Source organism: Phyllobates terribilis, unplaced genomic scaffold, assembly GCF_046119375.1.
Source record: "Phyllobates terribilis strain yellow unplaced genomic scaffold, ASM4611937v1 Scaffold_5__5_contigs__length_657084704, whole genome shotgun sequence".
NCBI lineage: Eukaryota > Metazoa > Chordata > Amphibia > Anura > Dendrobatidae > Phyllobates > Phyllobates terribilis.
The window spans coordinates 474,491,075-474,516,209 of record NW_027362765.1 but is presented as its reverse complement, the minus strand read 5'-3'; positions in this window follow the sequence as shown (position 1 = coordinate 474,516,209).

Below are 25,135 nucleotides of genomic sequence, written 5' to 3'. Positions count from 1 at the left end.
AACACTACTGTGAATCACCCCTGGACACAGACATGAGATGCGTCTTTCAAGACTGCACCATGTCAATTTCTCTTGCAGAGTCGCTTTTTTCCATAAGAGAAATCTGATCAGTACAATGTATTGAATGAGGTGAATCCACATGGTTCAATGAACACATGCAGATTCACCTGCGTGCAATAGGACGCAGCACTTTGGACACAGCATAAAGTATGCTGCGTCCAAAATGCTGCCTGTCTGGATCGTGTGCACATACCCTAACTCTTGTATTACCATTTGACCAGGGGTTAGTATTTTTGCTCAGTCCAAAATGTCACATTTAAATTTCGCACTATTTTTTTTTTCAATTATTTAATGAAATTCATGAAATAATTAAGAAAAAAAGGCCTTCCCTATATTGTTGTGTCCGGCCAGGTACAAATAGGCAGCTGGTGGTTGTAAAGGCTAGGTATTCAGCTGGGGGCTGATATAAGGAGCCTGGGAAGCTCCGTGGGTATTATCCCCTTCCCAGGCTTCAAACATCTGCCCCAGCCGTGTGCTTAACCTCCGCTAGAGACTAAAATTACTTGGAACCCGACGCCAATTTTTTTTTAAATAAATCCTTTATTTTAACACTAAATGACAAGTACAGTAATCAACACTATCACTGTACTTATTATATATGTGACTGACATGTTTCTATCTATCTAATCTATGTGTGATGCTCTATTCTTTCTGTTCTAAATTGTCGGGTACCGATGCTGAATTGCCGGCCGGCTTTTTTAAAGAGAGTGTCTTCTGAGCAGTTTGTCAGCTTTTGGACACCTTTGAAGGTGTTTTTTATGTGTTTTTGTTTGCCTGCCATTGGTTTCAACAATGTTCAACGGTGTAAGACGAACAGTTCCACGAACATCCCGGTGTTCGACGAACCGAACCGAACCTGAACACTATGGTGGTGGCTCAACACTAATCAGCAATCACTGATGTCACTGCTGTAGAAGACTGCAACGTATACACTGACAGGAGTGTAAACACTCCTGTCAGTGTATAGTGCTGCACTACTACTGGGGCTGAGGTCACTTGAGTTCAAACAGCTGAAGATCAGATGAGAGCTCCAGTGATCTCACTTGCGGTATTAGTGTTGTGAGGTCCCAGAGCGCTCAGCTGATCTTCAGCTGTTTGAACTCCGGTGACCTCAGCGTTGGCAGCTTCTCACAATACACTGTGGGAGCCAGAGCGCTTCTGTCAGTGTATCGCTGGCTGCCGGATAGCAAGGTCACATCTCTGGATGTGGCTGTGCTATCAGTGACATTGATGTGGGACACTCAGTATATGGACTACGGCGGACAGGTGAGGATTATGGTGGTTTATTATTTTATCTTTATTGCAGGGGACATGGGCATCGGGGAGTAGCTGTAAGGTGAGTACATGGTGTTTTTTTATTTTTTTACATGGGATAAGAACATCGGGGTCAAGGTGTAGGTAATTAGCAGGTGAGTATATTATGTTTATAATTTTTATTTAAATAACTGTTTATTTGAACTTTTTTTTTACTTTCACTATGCAAGCGCAGCTGATGAGAGATTACTTCTCCCATTAGTGGCACTTGGACACTGTGACAGCAGGCACTGGATGATAAGCTTTTTACCACAGGTCACTGTCACAGCAGTGGGATCATGCTGACACCTGTCAGCGTGATCCCGCAGCACTGTGACCGGCGGTAGCGATCTTACCGCCGGTGACAGCTCCTGATTCCAGGGATGTTCAGGACCCCATTTGGGTTTGGGTTTGTGATCGGGTGCCCGAACATGAACTTTTTTTGATGTTCGGGTTTATTCGCTGAACCTGAACATCACAACATTTGCTCATCTCTACTCTTGATATGTTAATCTTATGTTTCACAAGCGCCTTGAATTCACAGCGTTACATATACGTGAGTCCTGATAGAAGCAATCAATCATATATTGCTCCTGGCTGATGAATTTCTCCAGTGATTCTTTTAGACTACAGAGATTGAAAATGAATAAAAAGTTACATGCAATCAGGTGTTGATTTGCTGCTCATAAGTGATGTCCTATTATTGGAGTAGATAGCAATGCAAGATTGTAGAGAAAATAAATTGCTTGCATTATAAGGGAACTGTGATGGATAAGTCAGGAGGATCCAGCATTTTACAAGGTTTTGGCACACCACTAAATGTTCTGTATTATATTCAGTTTATGGACAGTCAGGTAGATTAAAGGGGTTGCATGGGACTTTTTTTTTACAATGTGCCTAAGAACTAAAATACAAGAAGTTGCTAACTACCGGCCTGTTCTGCCTGGGTCCAATATGTGCCTGCATAGAGTGGTCAATGACCGCTCCTGTCACTGATTCAGCGACTTTTAATGATGTCACACCAACATAGTAGCGGCTTAACTACAAGGAGCCGACTTTCAATCAGCATGATGTCGGCAGTCATGTCCCATCAACACATCATCTAAGAAGAAAAAAAGATGCTTTGTTGATGTGGAGCTGCTGAATTGCCCGCAGAAGCAGTCGATGACTGCTCTGAGCCAGAGTCGGGTACAACAGGCAGGTAGTTAGCATCTACCTGCCTGTTAGTTTTAGACCCATAGTTAAAAGAAAAGAAAGTCCTGGACAACCATTTGTCGTGACTGACATAGCTGTTTTTGTTCTGGCAAAAAAAGGCAAATTACGAGATCACCAGTGAATCCAAATTAAGGGACTAGGCCCTTACAATTACAACCTCTTGGAGAAAGGAAAGCACACACTATCTGTGATTAAATCAATTCTGTTTATTCTTCTGTGAGCAATTTTTCTTACACTATTTACAAACGTAGTTCCGATTAGAAATTTTTACTTGCCACCTCCTTCTGGCGAACATGTTGAGTTCTTTACTTTGTTATGCAAGAGATAAGAAAATATTAGACCAAATTTTAGACTTTAAGAAATTAGTAAACATAATATAAGACTACGAGACTGGTTAATGCTACATAAAATATAGAACTTAGAAAAAAATTAACCCTTCTGTATCACCACCTACAGACAAAAGGTAAGGAAGAAAATTACAGAGGACTTTAGACATATACAGTGGCATGCAAAAGTGTAGGCACCATTGGTCAAAATTACTGTTATTGTGAACAGTTAAGCAAGTTGAAGATGAAATGAGCTTTAAACGGGCTAAATTTAAAGATGACACATTTCCTTTGTATTTTAGGGGAAAAAAATATATATATAGTAATTTTTTACATTTTAAAAGTTACAAAAAGGAAAATGGGCCGATGCAAATCTAGAAATGGATTTAAAAGTAATGGAAATTTGAAATAAAAGATGTATATTTCCCCTTCCTGCAGGACTTACTTATGACTTTGACCTAAAAAACTCCCTCAGGAACTTCAGTAGCAAAAGCTGCATAGAATCTTCAAGTTTTTCAGGAGATTTAGGCTATGTTCACATGTTACGTTTTTGCTGCATTTTTTATGCAAATTAAAAGCTGCTTTTTACAGTACTAGCAAAAGTTATGAGATTTCAGAAATGTCATGCACATGCTTGTTTTTTTTTTCCTGACTGAATTGTAAATCTGCTGCGTTTTTGTACATTGTAGCATCTAAATTCTTTCAGCATTTTGTAGGATTTTTTACCCATAGGGTATTGAGATGGTAAGACATTGTTTACATTCACACATTGGTGGGACATTGAGTTGGTAGGGCATTATTTACTTTTATACATTGGTAGGGCATTGAATTAGTCAGGCATTTTTTTTTTTTTTTTTTACTTTAACACATATCACTAATTTAATTAAACTGTACTAATACTAACATCCATGCTCATACGAGGATACCAAGGCATTATGATTTAAATTTGAGAAAATCACAAAACTAAATTTGTTTTACTTACTGCAGGACCTGCATTTTTGATAGCAGCATTTTTGCTGTGTTATTGCACTTACTCATTGCTTTCTACGAGTTACAAAACGCTGCAAAAACGCTGAAAGAATTGACACCCTGCTGTTTTCAAAAACTGTAAAAAGCAGCTTTTAATTTACATAAAAAATTGAAATGTAGCAAAAACGTGTGAACATAGCTGAATGTTACCTAATCTTTAAACTTGTAAGAAATTTTTGCAGAAATATTAACTATGTAAGAAAAAAATAATAATATTTAAACATATGCTCTCCATCAGAAATGTACAGGCTACCTAAAAGGATATTGGGATTTGACATTACCAACTTATCTGTAGTTATTGATTTTATCTGATGTAAAATGCAGACATTTGGAACAAACATCAACACTCCCAAGAGTTAATAAATACAATTTTTCCACTTTAAAAACAAAAATTATTTTACAGTGTCAAAAATAAGCATTTTCTATAAAAATGCCTGGGACGGTAAACAATATTAGCACTATAAATGAAAAACATTTCCTTGCAGTTTCAAGATTCACGTAAACTCCCTCTCTCCCTCTCTTTAATTAGAATACTAAATTTCAGAATCCAGATATCAAGTAATTTTGCGTTTGGTAAGTTGATCAAAGCACTTTAGAACTGAGAAAATATGAGAACTATCTTTTACAAACTATTTTTTAATAAAACAACACAAAGGGACAGATGAAAACTACCTGTCTCTATCCTCCAGGCGATAAATTAATGTAGAAGAGAGAAGAAAACTTTTTTGATGAATTAGCAAAAACATATTTTTTGAACCTTGTCCTTTTTTTAAAAAAAAAAGCATCAAAGAAAATCAGGAGAATTTATGGAAAATACCCTCAAATGTGAATAAATATTAAATAAGTGAATACTAAATTTAAAGTCCATGTTGTAGTTAAATCATTAAAACTGATATGCAATTAAAAGTCAAAGGCCCTTATTCATGGTTACCCTTGCACCTTTTTTCTCGAGTAAAAATGGTTCAAATAGTTATTTTTATGTTTGTGCCTTACTCATTACTTAATATCCGCCTTTTTTTCAGTCAACTTTACTTGGTTTTGGTTTTGGAGAGGGGGTGACAGAGGGGTTGTGACAATGAGGGAGTGATTTTCTTCATCTAGATGTTTTAGCCTAATTCATCATTAATGACTTTTCAAAATATTACTAATTTCTTGCTCAATTTTACTCCAGTACCCTACTGAAGTACAGAGTTGTCAAATTTATTTTGCGCCATTGAAGACTAGCTTCTAACTTTTAAAGGCTTGTGCTGCTTTTGCTGTAATAAGGAACAAAAAAGGTAAAAGAACATAAAAGAGAATCTTTAATTTTGTGTAAAATTCATTAACTCGCATGCGCCATTTAGATAAATTTGGTGCATGAAACAGCAACGAATACCACAAGACAAAAAAGAAAAGACAAAAGAAAAACTAAAATGAGTCAAGGGGACAGTTTATTATAGTAACGGTATGGTCACAAAATACGCTGGACCTTTCTACTAGTGTTGAGCGAGCATGGTCGACACTGCTTGATACTCGCCCGAGCATCTCACTACTCGGGATGTTCGGCGAGCACCGAGCATTTCCGGGTTACTCGGACTGGAGCTCGGGTCTCCGCCCTGCACGTTAGGCGCTCTATACAGAGTCAATGAACATGCAGGGATGACCAGCCAGTCACTGTAATGCCGCAGCCATGTTGTTTGTGGGCATTAAAGTGATTGGCTGGCCGCACAGCGTCACCTCGAGTATTTAAAACCAGGCACAGCCATCTTGGACACAGTCGCTCCGGATCAACCAGTGTAGGGTCAGTGCAGCTGAACTAGGGAGAGACTCCAAAATAGTTAGTGTAGGGTCTGTAAAGGCTGCCAAATCAAACAAACAGTCCTTCTCAGGACTAATATGCATCCCAGATATCAGGCAGGCAGGCTGAATAGGAGACGCAGTGGTTATACAGTAATGGCCAAAAGTATTGGCACCCCTGCAATTCTGTCAGATAATACTCAGTTTCTTCCTGAAAATGAATGCAATCACAAATTCTTTAGTATTATTCTCTTCATTTAATTTGCATGCAAGGAAAAAACACAAAAGAGAATGAAGCAAAAATCAAATCATTGATCATTTCACACAAAACTCCAAAAAAGGGCCGGACAAAAGTATTGGCACCCTCAGCCTAATTCTTGGTTGCACAACCTTTAGCCAAAATAACTGCGAACAACCGCTTCTGGTAACCATCAATGAGTTTCTTACAATGCTCTTCTGGAATTGTAGACCATTCTTCTTTGGCAAACTGCTCCAGGTCCCTGATATTTGAAGGGTGCATTCTCCAAACTGCCATTTTGAGATCTCTCCACAGGTGTTCTATGGGATTCAGGTCTGGACTCATTGCTGGCCACCTTAGGAGTCTCCAGTGCTTTCTCTAAAACCATTTTATAGTGCTTTTGGAAGTGTGTTTTGGGTCATTGTCCTGATGGAAGACCCATGACCTCTGAGGGAGACCCAGCTTTCTCACACTGGGCACTACATTATGCTGCAAAATTTGTTGGTAGTGTTCAGACTTCATATTGCCATGCACACGGTCAAGCAGTCCAGTGCCAGAGGCAGCAAAGCAACCCCAAAACATCAGGGAACCTCCGCCTTGTTTGACTGTAGGGACTGTGTTCTTTTCTTTGAATGACTCTTTTTTTTTCCTGCACACTCTATGTTGATTCTTTTTCCCAAAAAGCTCTACTTTTGTCTCATCTGACCTGAGAACATTCTTCCAAAACGTTTTAAGCTTTTTCAGGTAAGTTTTGGCAAACTACAGCCTGGCTTTTTTATGTCTCGGGGTAAGAAGTGGGGTCTTCCTGGGTATCCTACCATACAGTCCCTTTTCATTCAGACGCCAACGGATAGTACGGGTTGACACTGTTGTACCCTCGGACTGCAGGGCAGCTTGAACTTGTTTGGATGTTAGTCGAGGTTCTGTATCCACCATCCGCACAATCTTGCGTTGAAATCTCTCGTCAATTTTTCTTTTCCGTCCACATCTAGGGAGGTTAGCCACAGATCCATGGGCTTTAAACTTCTTGATGACACTGCACACGGAAGACACAGGAACATTCAGGTCTTTGGAGATGGACTTGTAGCCTTGAGATTGCTCATGCTTCCTCACAATTTGGTTTCTCAAGTCCTCAGACAGTTCTTTGGTCTTCTTTCTTTTCTCCATGCTCAATGTGGTACACACAAGGACACAGGACAGAGGTTGAGTCAACTTTAATCCATGTTAACTGGCTGCAAGTGTGATTTAGTTATTGCCAACACCTGTTAGGTGCCACAGGTTAGTTACAGGTGCTGTTAATTAGACGAATTAGAGAAGCATCACATGATTTTTCAAAGGGTGCCAATACTTTTGTCCACCCCATTTTTTAGGTTTGGTGTGGAATTATATCCAATTTGGCTTTAGGACAATTCTTTTTGTGTTTTTTTTCATTGAAGACAAATTAAATGAAGAGAATAATACCAAAGAATTTGTGATTGCAATCATTTTCAGGAAGAAACTGAGTATTATCTGACAGAATTGCCGGGGTGCCAAAACTTTTGGCCAGCACTGTACCAGCAAACGCTGCATTACAGTCCTGTGTGCTCCTGTTGGTCAAATTGCTAGATTTATCCCCTGGTCTCAGTAGCCAGGAAAAATCCATTTTTTTCATCTAAATCCTTTTTTTTCCTCAGTCAGACTGTACAAATATGTGTCTTATTAACCTTTTGGTATTCCCCCCCAAAAAAAAAAATTGAGTGTGTCTGTGAATGTTCAGACACCAATATATCTGTTTAAAAGAGTCTGGTGAAGGCCAGAAAAATAAAACTGTGGTTTTGCAGTTCCACGGGTCAAACCTCTGTATTATCCTGCTTTTGGCATTTTTTGCCGTAAAAAAAACAGTAATAGTGTCTCCCTGACTGGTCAGACACCAATATATCTGTTTAAAAGATTCTGGTGTATGCCACATTACTATAACTGTGGTTTTGCAGTTCCACGGGTCAAATCTCTTTATTATCCTGCTTTTGGCATTTTTTCCCGTAAAAAAAACAGTAATAATGTCTCCCTTACTGGTCAGACACCAATATATCTGTTTAAAAGATTCTGGTTTACGCCACATAAGTATAACTGTGGTTTTGCAGTTTCACGGGTCAAATCTCTGTGTTATCCTGCTTTTGGCATTTTTTGCCGTAAAAAAAACTGTAATAGTGTCTCCCTGACTGGTCAGACACCAATATATCTGTTTAAAAAATTCTGGTGTACGCCACATAACTATAACTGTGGTTTTGCAGTTCCACGGGTCAAATCTCTGTGTTATCCTGCTTTTGGCATTTTTTGCCGTAAAAAAAACTGTAATAGTGTCTCCCTGACTGGTCAGACACCAATATATCTGTTTAAAAGATTCTGGTGCATGCCACATAACTATAACTGTGGTTTTGCAGTTCTATGGGTCAAATCTCTGCATTATCCTGCTTTTGGCATTTTTTGCTGTGAAAAAAAACTGTAATAGTGTTTCCCTAACTGGTCAGACATCAATATATCTGTTTAAAAGAATCTGGTGTAGGCCAGAGAAATAGAACTGTGGTTTTGCAGTTCTATGTGTGAAATCTCTGTATTAGCCTGCTTTTGGCATTTTTTGCCATAAAAAAAAAACTGTAATAGTGTCTCCCTGACTGGTCAGACACAAATATATCTGTTTAAAAGAATCTGGTGTAGGCCAGAGAAATAGAACTGTGGTTTTGCAGTTCCATAGGTCAAATCTTTGTATTATACTGCTTTTCGCATTTTTTGCTGTAAAAAAAATCTGTAACTGTGTCTCCCTGACTGGTCAGACACCAATATATCTGTTTAAAAGATTCTGGTGCATGCCACATAACTATAACTGTGGTTTTGCAGTTCTATGGGTCAAATCTCTGCATTATCCTGCTTTTGGCATTTTTTGCTGTGAAAAAAAACTGTAATAGTGTTTCCCTGACTGGTCAGACATCAATATATCTGTTTAAAAGAATCTGGTGTAGGCCAGAGAAATAGAACTGTGGTTTTGCAGTTCCACGTGTGAAATCTCTGTATTATCCTGCTTTTGGCATTTTTTGCCGTAAAAAAACTGTAATAGTGTCTCCCTGACTGGTCAGACATCAATATATCAGTTTAAAAGATTCTGGTGTACGCCACATAACTATAACTGTGGTTTTGTAGTTCCACGGGTCAAATCTCTGTATTATCCTGCTTTTGGCATTTTTTGCCGTAAAAAAAAACTGTATTAGTGTCTCCCTGACTGGTCAGACACCAATATATCTGTTTAAAAGAGTCTGGTGTAGGCCAGAGAAATAGAACTGTGGTTTTGCAGTTCCACTGGTCAAATCTCTGTATTATCCTGCTTTTGGCCTGTTTTACGTAAAAAAAAAAAAGTAATAGTGTCTCCCTGTCTGTTCAGTCACAAATATATATGTTTAAAAGATTCAGGTGTAGGCCAGACAAATTGAACTGTGGTTTTCCTCTTCCACGGTTCTAATCTCCTTTTTATTACACTTTTTCCATTCATAATGCGAGTGTAAGCTATTTTACTTAATTTACAATGGGCAAGGCGCGTGGCAAGAGACGTGGAACTGGACGTTCTGGTGATGGTGCGTGCAGAGGATGGGGCCGTGGCCAAGGTGAAAATGTGCCACAACCAACAGCCACATCTTCTCGCTTCCACTTCTTGACCAAATTACTAGGGAAGCAAACTACAACAACAGTATTGCAAACTGATCAGTGTGAACAGGTTATTAATTGGATAGCAGATAATACGGTCAAGTTTCAGTAGCCGTGAGTCTCGACCGCATACTCCTCCTCACCCTGATGCTCCTTCCTCCCACCATGCCGAGTGTCGTCAGACAACAACTGATCCCACACTTGGACACTCTGAAGAGCTGTTCACTGGTCCATTTCCATATTTGTGCCAATCGCCTGCTCCGCTTGAAGTGGTGGAAGAGGAGATCCCATGTAGCGATGTCCAAATATTTGAACAGCCCTGGCCCGAGGAAGTCGACGCTGGCAATATGTCACAAGAGGTGGGTGATGACGAGACACAATTGCCACGAAGTGAGGAGGATGATCGTGGTGTGCAAGTGTAAGAGGAGGAGGTGGTGGATGATCTGGTAACTGACCCAACGTGGCAGGAGGACATGCAGAGTTAGGCCAGCAGCACACAGGGGGAGGGAGGCAGAGTACCCCAACAGGTAGGAAGAAGCAGTGTGGTGGCCGCACACAGAAGGCGGTCAACAGTTCCATTAACACCAACACGAGGGACATTGCCAGTACAACCTGTAGGTCTTCCAGAGTATGGATTTTGTTTAAAGACTCTGCTGATAACCCCAAAAAGGCCATTTGTATCACCTGCCATGCCAGCATCAGCAGGGGTGACAAAACTACCAGCCTGACCACCACCAGCATGATCAGGCACATGTCAGCAAAGCACCCGACTTTGTGGGGTGAACCCCAGTGTCCACAACCAGTGTCAGCGGGTGTCACCAATGCATCTTCCGCTGTTTTGCGTGTAATAGAGCCCCCTGTTATGCATGCAAGGCAATCCCTTGTCCATATTGCATGCAAAGATGCCCCCTCCTCTCGGTCTTCACTTGTTATGACGGTTTCTCAAGAAACAGCATCAACGTCCATGTCCACGTCCCACCGCAGCTTTCAATTGTCCATATCCCAGAGCTTTGAACGATAGCGGAAATTCGCAGCCAACGCCCCAGAGGTAACTGTCCTAAATTCGCACATTTCATGACTGCTTGCGTTGGAAATGCTGCCTTTTAGGCTGGTGGAGACAGAATGATTCCGCAACCTTATGGCTGCGGCCGTCCCTCGGTACTCGCCCCCCAGCAGACACTATGTTGCCCAGTGTGCCATCCCCGCACTACACAAGCACGTGTCCCAAAACATCTGCCGTGCCCTCCAGAATGCAGTTACTGGGAGAGTCCACCTGACAACGGACACGTGGACAAGTGCTTGTGGCCAGGGACGGTACATCTCCCTGATGACACACTGGGTAAACATAGTGGAAGATGGGACCCAGTCGTGCCTTGGGACGGAACACATCCTCCCCACACAGAGGATTGTGGGCCCTATGTCAGTCAGAGTTGCCCCCACAGTGTACAGCTCCTGCGCATCATCCTCCTCCCCCTCCTCATGTTCAGCCTCCATCTCAGATATCACCACATCAGTTACAAGCTGGAAGCACTGCAGTACTGCCTCAGCCAAGCGGCAACTGCCTGTGCGGAAACTCATAAGCTTAAGTGATAAACCTCACACTGCTTGTGAGTTGTGGACAGCTGTGAAAGAGCAGGCAGATCTGTGGCTGAGACCGCTGAACCTACATCCAGGCATGGTCATGTGTGACAATGGCCGTAACCTGGTGGCGGCTCTGAGGCGAGATCACACACTTACCATGCCTGGCTCATGTGCTTAACCTCGTGGTTCAGCGGTTTCTTAAATCGTACCCCGAGTTGCCAGATGTGCTCGTCAAAGTACGCCACCTGTCAGCTCATTTTCGCAAGTTGGCTACCGCTTCCGCTGCCCTTGCTGTGTTGCAGCAGCGTTTGCAGCTTCCGGCACACCGACTGGTGTGTGATGTCCCCAAATGTTGGAACTCTACCCTCCACATGTTGCAAAGGATTTGTGATCAGAAGAGAGCAGTTGTGGAGTACCAACTGCAACAAGGCCATTGATATTCAGGTCAGACTGCACACATAAGACCTCAGGAGTGGACCTGGATGTCTGACATATGTACCATCCTGACAAACTTTGAGGGGTCCACCAAGATGGTGAGAGGCGATGACACCATCATTAGCGTCAGCATCCCACTTGTCTGTCTTTTGCAACGCTCTCTGCAGAGAATTAAAGAGGAGGCATTGCAGCCAGAGTATGATGAGATGGATCAAGAACCCGCAATGGGCGGTTACACACAGCCCAGACTCATCTCATCCCAACGTGCATTGGGGGACAATGAGGGAGAGGAGGAGGAGGAAGAACAGGAGCTAGTATAATGCGCTGTAGACCGTAGTACCTGTACAACTGTCATACAGTCGGTTCATCGTGGGTTGCCTGGGGACAGGGAGGTTGAGGAGGCGGAGGAGAGCATGGTCAGTCGTCATCTTGGTGAGGACACGGAAGTCTTGCCCGTTACCAGTCTGGCACGCATGGCTGACTTTATGTTACGCTGCCTTAACCGTGACCCTCGCGTTGTCAAAATGTTTGGTAACAGTCATTACTGGCTGGTGACACTTTTAGACCCCCGCAACAAGGAGAACTTTCACTCTCTTTTTCCTGAGGTGGAGAGGTCTACAAAAATGGGGCTGTACCACAAGGCCCTTGCTGCAGAACTGTTAAAAGAATTCCCATCTGAACATGCTAGCGGCAGAGGTCGCAGTTCGTTGCCCAACCAAGGCGTACATGCGAGAGAGACGCAACTCCAATCCAGCAGAGGCAGGGGAACACTGTCAACGTTCTGGGACAGTTTTCTCAGACCCTCCCTTCGGACAGACCCTGAGGCGTGGGGAACTCTCACAAGGAGTGGAAAGTTTCAAAAGATGGTGAGGGAGTACCTTGCCGACAGTACCAGCATCCTCCGTTATTCCTTTGTGCCTTTTAATTATTGCGTATCCAAGCTGGACACTTGGAATGAACTCGCTTTGTACGCCTTGGAGTTCCTGGCCTGCCCTGCCGCTAGCGTGTTATCAGAGCGTGTTTTTAGTGCCGCTGGGGGAATTATAACTGATAAGCGCACTCGCCTGTCAACTAACAATGCTGATAAGCTGACCCTTATCAAAATGAACAAGGGCTGGATTGGGAAAGACTTCTTATCACCACCAAATAACAGCAGAGTAACATAAAGTCAAATCCACAGTGTTATTTCGGGAGGTGTATTCCCATGCACCGCTTCACACCCACAAATGGGTATACGCTTCCTCATTTCAGCTGTATTTTGCTCTTCTCCTTATCCTCAGCCTCCACCACCACTATACCACAAATGTGACCGTGGTCCGTGTTGCCAGCATTGCTAGTTCCTCCGTCCTAATTTTTGGCAGCTTTTGCTTGGAAGGCATAGGCAAAGACTATGGGAGACCCACTCCCTAATAATGGGAATAATGTTTTTAATATGCTGTACTGCATGGCTCTTCTAAGGGGCATGAAAACCGTCTTGTTTAGCTGCTGCGACCTCCACCACTTTTTCTAGGGGCATTGATATTGTCTTTTTATTCCACTGCGACCTCCACGTCTCTTCAAAGGGGCATTCAATCCGTCTTTTTGTTCCAATGCGACCTCCATGTCTCTTCCAAGGGTCATTAAAACTGTCTTGTTAAGCTAATGAGACCTCACCACTTTTCCCAGGGGTATTAAAACCATCTTGTTAAGCTACTGCGACCTCCACCATTCTTCCAAGGGGCATTCAAACCATCTTGTTAAGCTACTGCAACCTCCACCACTTTTCCCAGGGGCTGTCAACTCTATACTTTATACTTATGGAGATCGATAGCGTGGGTCGGAGTGAAGACAACACGATATATCGTATTAACAGGATATATTGAAGCAGGCAAGCATATATTACAGCAGGTAGGTATAGGCAATAAGCGATCAGTAAACAGTCTCTGGAAACGGTTGTGATGTCAGTACAAACCGATAGATGTCCCAGGTCCAGAAACGCACAGTCCACGAGATCCTGAGCCCGGACCAAGCTCCTTGCAGAGAGCAAGCTGAACTGCAGGTGGATGCAGAGTGGGTCTTTGCACACAGATGAAAGTCCGGATAAATGGCAGACAGGTAACAGGTGGGGAACCCCAATGTAGAGAAGCAACAGGCACGATGCAAGTCCTTCAAGCTTGGCAGCAGGTAAGATACAAGATACACAAGCAAAGTATAGTTGGCCAGAGTCTCTTTATATATATAGCAAACAGGAAACAGGAGATATCAGACAGGAAACAAGATGGCCCACGATGCTGTCAACTCCATTTTGGATAAGGGCAGAAACAAACAGAACAGGTACATGCAGCTCCATCTTGGATAAGGGCAGCACAGGTACATGCGGCTCCATTTTGTATAAGGGCAAAAACCGGACAGAACAGATACATGATTCAGATCCTTACATTACTCCCCCCTTAAAGGGTGTCCTCCGGACAACCTTGGTGCCGGTTTGTTGGGGTATCTGCTGTGGAACAGTTCAATCAAATGAGTATCGTGGATGTTCTCCCAAGGTTCCCAAGAATTCTCCTCCGATGGTTAGCATTGCCATTTCACCAGGTACTGGAGCCGTCCTCTATGAATCCGAGAATCGATGATCCCCTCCACGATGAATTCCTCTTGCCCGTCAATAAGAACTGGATCGGGTGGAGCAGATATGCGTCCGGGAAAAGGATTTGGTACTACCAGTTTGAGCAGAGAGACATGAAAAACAGGGTGTACTTTCAAGGATTTTGGCAACTTGAGTTGGCAGGCTACAGGGCTTACAAATTTACCGATTTTGTATGGCCCAACATACTTCTGCCCCAATTTAGATGTTGGAGTTCTTAGTTTTAAGTTCTTTGTTGAAAGCCAAACCATGTCTCCTACCTTGTATGTTGGTGCTGGCTTGCGGAACCTATCTGCCGCCTTCTTTCTTGAGCTGTGGACAGCATTTCTTTTAAGACCTCTAGATTCTGTTGAAGAAGCGTAATCCGATCGGCTACTGCGGGTACGGATGTGTCTATTGGAAACCGTGGAAGAATGCTGGGATGATACCCCTTGTTAGCAAAGAATGGAGACTGTTTGGTGGATGCATTCTGTGAATAGTGTTGAGCGATACCTTCCGATATCGGGAAATATCGGATCGGATCGGACCGATACCGAAAAAGTATCGGATATCGCCGATTCCGATACCGGAAACCAATGCAAGTCAATGGGACATAAATATCGGAATTAAAATAAACCCTTTCTTTCCTTGTAGGTTATTTCTACATGAAGGAAAACAACTAAGAATAATGTAGAATGTATTGGGGGAGGTGGGGGAGACAATAAAGGCATAGAGGTTTAGCCCAGTCAAATGGAATAGCAGGAATTAATATTTTTTTATTATGTTCTGAGTTACGGAAATATTAACTATGTTAAGTATTTTTATATTTTGTCAGATATTTATGTTTCACTACTTCCATGCTCTTCACCTTCTTTTTTACTTCTCCCACACTTTCTCCTTCATCATCCTCAGCATCTTTTTCATCCACTTCTTCTTCACCTTCTTCTTCTTCACCTTCTTCGTATTATTCTTTTTTTTACATTCTTCATATTCTACTTCTTCATCTTCTTCATATTCTTCTTCTTCATCATATTCTTATTTGTGACAGGCATTCCTGTAGTTGTTATCTATAAAAGGTTGGACATTACACCTTTCGTTCTGCCCGTCACAAAAGATTTACAACAGGATTTGTCCGCGTTCAGTTTGGCCTGCAGCAGCAGGTCTTTTCCAGGGGCACCACGAGGAGGAACGGACTCACCCCCATACACTGCTTAGTCATCTTCTGCTTATAATTTAGATATTATCTTTTGCTCTGATTTTTAGTCTTATGCTTAATGTTCTTCCGCTTTTTGTTCTGCAGCTTCTTGTATTTCTGCTTCTTGGTTTTCTGTCTCTTGTTTTTCTGTATCTTGGTGCTTGTCTTCTCTTCTTTGTCTTCTTGGTCAACTTCTTCAGGGTCATCTTCTTGGTCTTCTTCGGGGTGGTCTTCAGGGTCGTCGTCTTCGGGGGTCCTCGTCTTCGGGGTCCTCGTCTTCTTCGGGTTGGTCTTCTGGGTCCTCGTCTTCGGGGTCCTCGTCTTCTTCGGGGTGGTCTTCAGGGTCCTCGTCTTCTTCGGGGTGGTCTTCAGGGTCCTCGTCTTCTTCGGGGTGGTCTTCAGGGTCCTCGTCTTCAGGGTCATTGTCTTCGGGGTCCTCGTCTTCTTAGGGTTGGTCTTCAGGGTCCTCGTCTTCAGGGTCCTCGTCAGGGAGATCCAGAGTGATTACCAAGAACCATTTCAAAAAGCTTGAACTTGGAAATGTAGCAGAAGGTACAAGAAAGCTGAGGAACTACCGAGGACCAGCTGACGGTACTGGAACCCGGATGGATAGCAGAAGGTACAAGAGCCAATGGAACTACCGAGGACCAGCTGATGTTACTGGAACTCGGTTACTAAGCAGGAGGTACCTGTGCCAGAAAGCACTACCAAGGACCAGCAGACGTTGGTGGAACTTGGATACCGAGAAGGAGGCACCTAATCCAAAGGCACTGCCGAGAACCAGCTGACGGTACTGGAACCCGGATGGGTAGCAGAAGGTACAAGAGCCAATGGAACTACCGAGGACCAGCTGATGTTACTGGAACCCGGATGGGTAGCAGAAGGTACAAGAGCCAATGGAACTACCGAGGACCAGCTGATGTTACTGGAACTCGGTTACTAAGCAGGAGGTACCTGTGCCAGAAAGCACTACCAAGGACCAGCAGACGTTGGTGGAACTTGGATACCGAGAAGGAGGCACCTAATCCAAAGGCACTGCCGAGAACCAGCTGACGGTACTGGAACCCGGATGGGTAGCAGAAGGTACCCATGTAAAAAAAAAGTTCAAGGCCGCGAGCCGGCCGCAGTTACCAAAACCCACAGTCCTACAGAGGGTGCTTGTCCTATTGGCACTATGGAACCAGCCTTCATTGCCAGATCCCGCAGCCCACATAGGAGTCACCTAAACTGCAGGCACCATAGAGTCGGCTAACCCGACCGCAACACGACAGGACAACGCATTGGAGGCAAAGTGACGTTGACACTACCCGGAAACAGCTGGCGTGCTGGAACCAGGCTGGGCAGGAGGGAGTACCCGTGCCAAAGACACTGCCGAGAACCAGCTGACGGTACTGGAACCCGGATGGGTAGCAGAAGATACAAGAGCAAATGGAACTACCGAGGACCAGCTGATGTTACTGGAACCCGGATGGGTAGCAGAAGGTACAAGAGCCAATGGAACTGCCGAGAACCAGCTGGCGGTGCTGGAGCCCAGGGTAAATACTAAAAACAGAAGAGCCAGAGGTGTATTTGGAGGAGGTTTTAAATCCGTACTACAGTGGATGTGGACAAAGCAGGAGAATTTGCCGGACACACAGCTGGGGATCAGCTGACGTTACTGAATCCCAATAACACTGGAGCAAGCGTTGACTGTGCAGACGGCACTTCTGAGCAGCAACTAGCGGTATTGGAGCCCAGGGTAAATACTAAAAACGGAGGAGCCAGAGGTGTAATTGGAGCAAGTTTTAAATAAGTAGCACAGTGAATATGGACAGAGCAGGAGAAATTGCCGTGAACACAGCAGGGGAACAGCTGACGTTACCGAACCCCAATAACACCGCAGCAAGTGTTGACTGTGCAGACGGCACTTCCGAGCGCCAACTGGCGGTGCTGGAGCCCAGGGATAAGAATGAAAACAGAGGAGCCAGAGGTGTAATTGGAGCAACTTTAAAATCTGTAGTAGTGAGAATGTGGACAGAGCAGGAGAAATTGCCGTCCGCACAGCAGGGGAACAGCTGACGTTACTGAACCCCAATAACATGGTAGCAAGTGTTGACTGTGCAGACAGCACTTCCGAGCGCCAACTGGCGGTGCTGGAGCCCAGGGATAAGAATGAAAACAGAGGAGCCAGAGGTGTAATTCGAGCAACTTTAAAATGTGTAGTACAGTGGATGTGGACAAAGCAGGAGAAATTGCCGTCCGCACAGCAGGAGAACAGCTGACGTTACTGAACCCCAATAACACGGCAGCAAGTGTTGACTGTGCAGACGGCACTTCCGAGCGCCAACTGGCGGTGCTGGAGCCCAGGGATAAGAATGAAAACAGAGGAGCCAGAGGTGTAATTCGAGCAACTTTAAAATGTGTAGTACAGTGGATGTGGACAAAGCAGGAGAAATTGCCGTCCGCACAGCAGGAGAACAGCTGACGTTACTGAACCCCAATAACACGGCAGCAAGTGTTGACTGTGCAGACAGCACTTCCGAGCGCCAACTGGCGGTGTTGGAGCCCAGGGTAAATACTAAAAACGGAGGAGCCAGAGGTGTAATTGGAGCAAGTTTTAAATAAGTAGCACAGTGAATATGGACAGAGCAGGAGAAATTGCCGTGAACACAGCAGGGGAACAGCTGACGTTACCGAACCCCAATAACACCGCAGCAAGTGTTGACTGTGCAGACGGCACTTCCGAGCGCCAACTGGCGGTGCTGGAGCCCAGGGATAAGAATGAAAACAGAGGAGCCAGAGGTGTAATTGGAGCAACTTTAAAATCTGTAGTAGTGAGAATGTGGACAGAGCAGGAGAAATTGCCGTCCGCACAGCAGGGGAACAGCTGACGTTACTGAACCCCAATAACATGGTAGCAAGTGTTGACTGTGCAGACAGCACTTCCGAGCGCCAACTGGCGGTGCTGGAGCCCAGGGATAAGAATGAAAACAGAGGAGCCAGAGGAGTAATTGGAGCAACTTTAAAATGTGTAGTACAGTGGATGTGGACAAATCAGGAGAAATTGCCGTCCGCACAGCAGGAGAACAGCTGACGTTACTGAACCCCAATAACACGGCAGCAAGTGTTGACTGTGCAGACGGCACTTCCGAGCGCCAACTGGCGGTGCTGGAGCCCAGGGATAAGAATGAAAACAGAGGAGCCAGAGGTGTAATTGGAGCAACTTTAAAATCTGTAGTAGTGAGAATGTGGACAGAGCAGGAGAAATTGCCGTCCGCACAGCAGGGGAACAGCTGACGTTACTGAACCCCAATAACATGGTAGCAAGTGTTGACTGTGCAGACAGCACTTCCGAGCGCCAACTGGCGGTGCTGGAGCCCAGGGATAAGAATGAAAACAGAGGAGCCAGAGGTGTAATTCGAGCAACTTTAAAATGTGTAGTACAGTGGATGTGGACAAAGCAGGAGAAATTGCCGTCCGCACAGCAGGAGAACAGCTGACGTTACTGAACCCCAATAACACGGCAGCAAGTGTTGACTGTGCAGACAGCACTTCCGAGCGCCAACTGGCGGTGTTGGAGCCCAGGGTAAATACTAAAAACGGAGGAGCCAGAGGTGTAATTGGAGCAAGTTTTAAATAAGTAGCACAGTGAATATGGACAGAGCAGGAGAAATTGCCGTGAACACAGCAGGGGAACAGCTGACGTTACCGAACCCCAATAACACCGCAGCAAGTGTTGACTGTGCAGACGGCACTTCCGAGCGCCAACTGGCGGTGCTGGAGCCCAGGGATAAGAATGAAAACAGAGGAGCCAGAGGTGTAATTGGAGCAACTTTAAAATCTGTAGTAGTGAGAATGTGGACAGAGCAGGAGAAATTGCCGTCCGCACAGCAGGGGAACAGCTGACGTTACTGAACCCCAATAACATGGTAGCAAGTGTTGACTGTGCAGACAGCACTTCCGAGCGCCAACTGGCGGTGCTGGAGCCCAGGGATAAGAATGAAAACAGAGGAGCCAGAGGAGTAATTGGAGCAACTTTAAAATGTGTAGTACAGTGGATGTGGACAAATCAGGAGAAATTGCCGTCCGCACAGCAGGAGAACAGCTGACGTTACTGAACCCCAATAACACGGCAGCAAGTGTTGACTGTGCAGACGGCACTTCCGAGCGCCAACTGGCGGTGTTGGAGCTCAGGGATTACAGTTCAGGTGGTAGAAACATGAACAGAACAGGAGACCTGGATACTGTTGCCAACCAATTATTTATTCTGGAAGAGGACTGGCAAATTCATGAGAGATCCAGGCCTTGTTCATTTTGAGAAAAGTAAGCCGGTCAACGTTATCGGAGGATAGTCGCATGCGACGGTCTGTTAGTACACCACCTGCGGCACTAAAGACGCGTTCCGATAATACACTAGCAGCAGGGCAAGCTAGCACCTCCAGTGCATACTGACTAAGCTCTGGCCATGTATCCAGCTTACAGACCCAAAACTTGAAGGGAGAAGAGCCGTCTGGGAGTACACTAAGAGGGCAAGACATGTAGTCTGTCACCATCTGACGGAAACGTTGCCTCCTGCTGACTGGAGCTGTCTGTGATGGTGTAGACATTTGTGGCGGCGGGGACACAAAACTTTGCCACATTTCGGCCATACTGGTCTTGCCTTGTGCTGAGGCGCTGCTTCTGCTCCCTCTTTGTGCAGAGCTTCCTCCACTGCCTCGACGCACTGAGCTGCTTTGTAAAGCACTAGCAGCACTGCTCTCGGTTGGAATGGAGAACATGATGGAATGCACCAGTGCGTCTTGGTACTCCCGCATTTTACGCTCCCGGTTCAATGGTGTTATGAGGCTTTGTAAGTTGTCCCGGTAGCGAGGATCTAGGAGGGTGGACACCCAATAATCAGCCGTGTTGAGAATGTGGGCGATGCGGCGGTCGTTTCTGAGGCACTGCAGCATGAAATCAACCATGTGCTGCAGACTGCCAACTGGCCAAGAAACGCTGTCCCCTGCTTGAGGCGTGATCTCTGCCTGCTCTGCATCACCCCACCCTCGCTCTAGATACTGACTACTAGAGCATTGTGTACCTCCCTCCTCTGGACAGATGTCTTCCTCATCCATTGACTCCTCCTCATCCTCCTCACAAAGTGTCCCCTGCCTAGGCCTTTGTGAGGAACCACGTTGCGCAGACTGTAGAGAAGCAGATGGCATTTGTGACTCCTCATCCTCCACCTCTTCCAAAACCTCGTCCCTTAGTGCTTGCAGTGTTTTTTCAAGCAGGCAGATAAGGGGGATAGTCATGCTGACTAGTGCATCATCTGCACTCGCCATCCGCGTGGAATAATCGAAGGCACGCAAAACGTGGCAAATGTCCTTCATAGAGGCCCACTCAGTGGTGGTGAAGTGTGAACGGCGCGCACTGCGACTTGTTTGCGCCTGCTGCAGCTGGTACTCCATTACTGCTGCCTGCTGCTCACACAACCTCTCCAACATATGCAACGTTGAATTCCACCTGGTGGGTAGGTCACATATGATGCGATGTTCCGGAAGACATAATCGGCGCTGCAGAGCTGCAATGCGTGATCTTGCAAGTGAGCGCACTCTATGCGGACCTTGTGAAGCAGTGCATCAAGATCCGGATAGTCCCTCAAAAAACTCTGCACGACCAAGTTGAGCACATGTGCCAGACATGGGATGTGAGTGAGGTTGCCTAGGCCCAGAGCTGCCACCAGATTTCGGCCATTGTCACACACTACCATGCCTGGCTGGAGATTCGCTGGCACAAACCACACGTCACTCTGCTGCTTGATGGCATTCCAGAGCTCCTGCGCTGTGTGGCTTCGATTCCCCAAAGAAATTAATTTTAATACGGCCTGTTGACGTTTGGCCACGGCTGTGCTCATATCGGTCATCATAACAGGTAACCGTTCACGGGTCGATGTGGAGGTAGACCGTGACGGCTCCTGCAGCGCTGATTCAGAGGAACTGGAGTATGAGGAGGAGTCAATGTGTACAGACTGGATTCCTGCAATCCTTGGAGTTGGCAGAACACGTACAGCGCCACTCTCAAGATCTGTACCCGGCTCCACAACATTTACCCAATGGGCAGTGAGGGAAAGGTATCGTCCCTGTCCATGCTTACTGGTCCACGCATCAGTGGTCAGGTGGACCTTGCTACTGACGGCGTTTTGTAGCGCATGTTTAATTTTTCCCTCCACATGATGTTGCAGGGCAGGGACGGCTTGCCTGCTGAAATAAAAGCGGCTGGGCACGTTGTATTGTGGGACTGCCAATGCCATAAAGTTACGGAATGTGTCAGTCTCCACCAGCCTGAATGATAGCATTTCAAGGGCCAGTAGTTTAGCAATGCCAGCATTCAGAGCCTGTGCTCGGGGGTGGTTTGCCGAGTATGGGCGCCTTTTCTCCCATGCCTGTGCTAACGATGGCTGTAGACTGGCCTGGGAGTGTGAGGATGACTGGGAAAGTGGTGCTCTGGGTGGAATTACACTGTGTCTCTGTACAACAGTGCCAGAGATTCTTCCATGGCGATCCTGTGAGGAAGCCGAACCAGCTGTGTGTGAGCTGGAGGAAGAGGCTACAACACGAGCTGAAGAGGTGGTAGGTGGCGCTGTAGGTTGGCCTAGGTCTTCAGTGTGTTTGTGTAACTCCACCACGTGCTTGGTCCGCACATGTTTCCACATATTTGTGGTATTGAGGTTGCTGACACTTTTCCCTCTTTTCACCTTCTGATTACACAGCTTGCATTTGACAAAGCAAATGTCATCTGCAACTGTGTCAAAAAAGGACCAGGCACTGCAAGTCTTGGGAGCGCCCGCTTTGGATTTTGGAGAGCCATGCTCCTAATGGGTGCCGAAGTGGAGGCTGCAGGCAACCAAGTCTGCCCCCTCCCTCTCCCTCCTTTTTGGGCCGTTCGGGGAATCTCTTCCTCAGAGCTGCTCCCACCACCTTCCTGTCCCTCACGCCATGATGGGTCAAGGACCTCATCATCTACACCACCCTCTTCAAACAACTGCTTCTCCTGGGTAGTCTCGACAGCACAGTACGCACCAGAAAGTGGCACCTGAGTCTCATCATCAGATGCGTACTGAGGTGTGCTGCTGACCATAGGCACTGGCCCACCCGCCTCTTCAGATTCAGAGAGACAAAACGGTTGCGCATCACTGCATACTACCTCTTCTTCAAATTCTCGAATTCTGCTTGGCTGGCCCCCTCTTTCCAAGCCAAGAGATTCAGAGAACAGAAGTAGAGATGGCTCCTGTCCTGTCCCCTCTCTCTGACTGCCTGGGCAATTTGGCAGGTGGTGAAGAGACAGATGGGTGCTCTTCAGTGCTCAGGACCTGAGAGGATCTGGAACTAATTGAAGTCGATGCGTTAGCTGCCATCCATCCGACAACGGCTTCAATTTGGTCCTCGCGCAGCAGTGGGGTACGGCTAGCTCCTACAAAGCTGCGCATAAAGGACTGTTCCCTGGTAAAACTGGGGGATGCTGAGTCACTGGTGCCCGCAGCAGGCACAGAATCCCCACGTCCTCTCCCTGCAGGCACAGAATCCTCACGTCCTCTCCCTGCAGAAACTCCACGCCCACGCCCACGACCACGACCACATGCCTTACTCCCTGCCTTCTTCATCTTGGTAGACTGATAAAGATAGGCAGAAAAGTACTAAGGGCTTAGTGTGCTTATTCCTGAACAGCTGCTAACAGGTATAAGAAACACTAATTTTATAAAGTGTGGACTAGACTTTAATATGAGCTAATGTGGCCTACACAACTGTAAAGTGGAGTGTTTGGTGAACTTTATTTAGGTTTTTTTTGTCACAAAAAGACACTGGATGTGCCTAAAGATGTAATAACGATAGTATCACAAACTTTTTGTAGCTATTACAATGTAGGAAGGTAACCTACAATGCAATAGATGAGGCTGCAAAAAATAGGCTAATACTAATCTGGCTGGGGCTGCAGGGCCCAATGCTGCAGAAAGGCTCCTCTATCTACTCCTATATAGTGTGTTTGGAATCAATTTAGCTGAATATGGATGGAACCACCACACTAATAGGAGATATCAGGAAAAATTATGAATTGGCAATAAAGGAAAATGTATGAGGCAGTGACACACACTGAGTGCACTACAACCAGACGGGGTTGAAGCACACACTACAGGGTGAGCTGCACTCACACACCAGACCTTGCAGACAGCAGTGAACAGTACAGATGCAGAGCACTGTGCACTAGTGCTGCAAGACGGAAAAAAATTCTCTATCTACTCCTATATAGTGTGTTTGGAACCAATTTAGCTGAATACAGATGGAACCACCACACTAATAGGAGATATCAGGAAAAATTATGAATTGGCAATAAAGGACAATGTATGAGGCAGTGACACACACTGAGTGCACTACAACCAGACGGGGTTGAAGCACACACTACAGGGTGAGCTGCACTCACACACCAGACCTTGCAGACAGCGGTGAACAGTACAGATGCAGAGCACTGTGCACTAGTGCTGCAAGACGGAAAAAAATTTCTCTATCTACTCTTATATAGTGTGTTTGGAACCAATTTAGCTGAATACAGATGGAACCACCACACTAATAGGAGATATCAGGAAAAATTATGAATTGGCAAAAAAGGACAATGTATGAGGCAGTGACACACACTGAGTGCACTACAACCAGACTTGGCTGAAGCACACACTACAGGGTGAGCTGCACTCACACACACAGACCTTGCAGATAGCGGTGAACAGCACAGGGAACTGTGCACTAGCACTGCAAGGCACAGTGATTTAGAAAGTAGCTTGGGTAAAGCAGTATAGAGCAAATAGGTAGCTAAAACTGTCCCTCAGAACAACAGCGTCCTATCCCTAACTGAATTCACAGCAGAGTGAGCTCAAAATGGCGGCGGTGGCTTTTATAGTGCATCATGACATCATTTCAGCAGCCAATCACAGCCATGCCATTAGTTAAGATGCCTACATGCCTAACAGGATGTGCCCACACTTCTTAGGATCCTCATTGGCTGAATAAAATGAAAATGTCTCATTGCATTATGGGAACTTCCGATTCCGGTATACGATATTGCAATAGTATCGGAATTAAGTATCGGAATTCCGATACCGCGAATATCGGCCGATACCCGATATTTCAGTATCGGAATGCTCAACACTATCTGTGAATTATTATACGTAAATTCGGCCAACGGAAGTAAGTTTGCCCAATCATCCTGCAAATGACACACGTAACAATGCAGATACTGCTCCAAAGTCTGGTTTGTCCGTTCCGTTTGGCCGTTAGACTGCGGATGAAAAGCAGATGACAGATTTACCTTAATGTCCAGAGCAGCACAAAAGCTTCGCCAAAATCTTGAAGTAAATTGGTCCCCTCGATCTGATATTACTTCATCAGGAACTCCATGTAGGCGAAAAACCTCTTGCACAATAAGATCCGCTGTCTGTTTCGCTGTTGGTAAGCCGGTACAGGGAATGAAATGAGCAGCCTTGGTTAGGCAGTCAACTACTACTAGGATAGTGTTCTTTCCTTTTGACATAGGCAACTCTACAATAAAATCCATTGAAATAGACCCCCAGGGACGGGATGGAATAGAAAGGGGTTGCAACATTCCGGTAGGTGAGGAGCGAGGAACCTTTGATCTTGCACATACCTCACAAGATGAGACGTAATGCTGAACGTCTTTCGGATAAGTTGGCCACCTGAAGAAGAGAGACA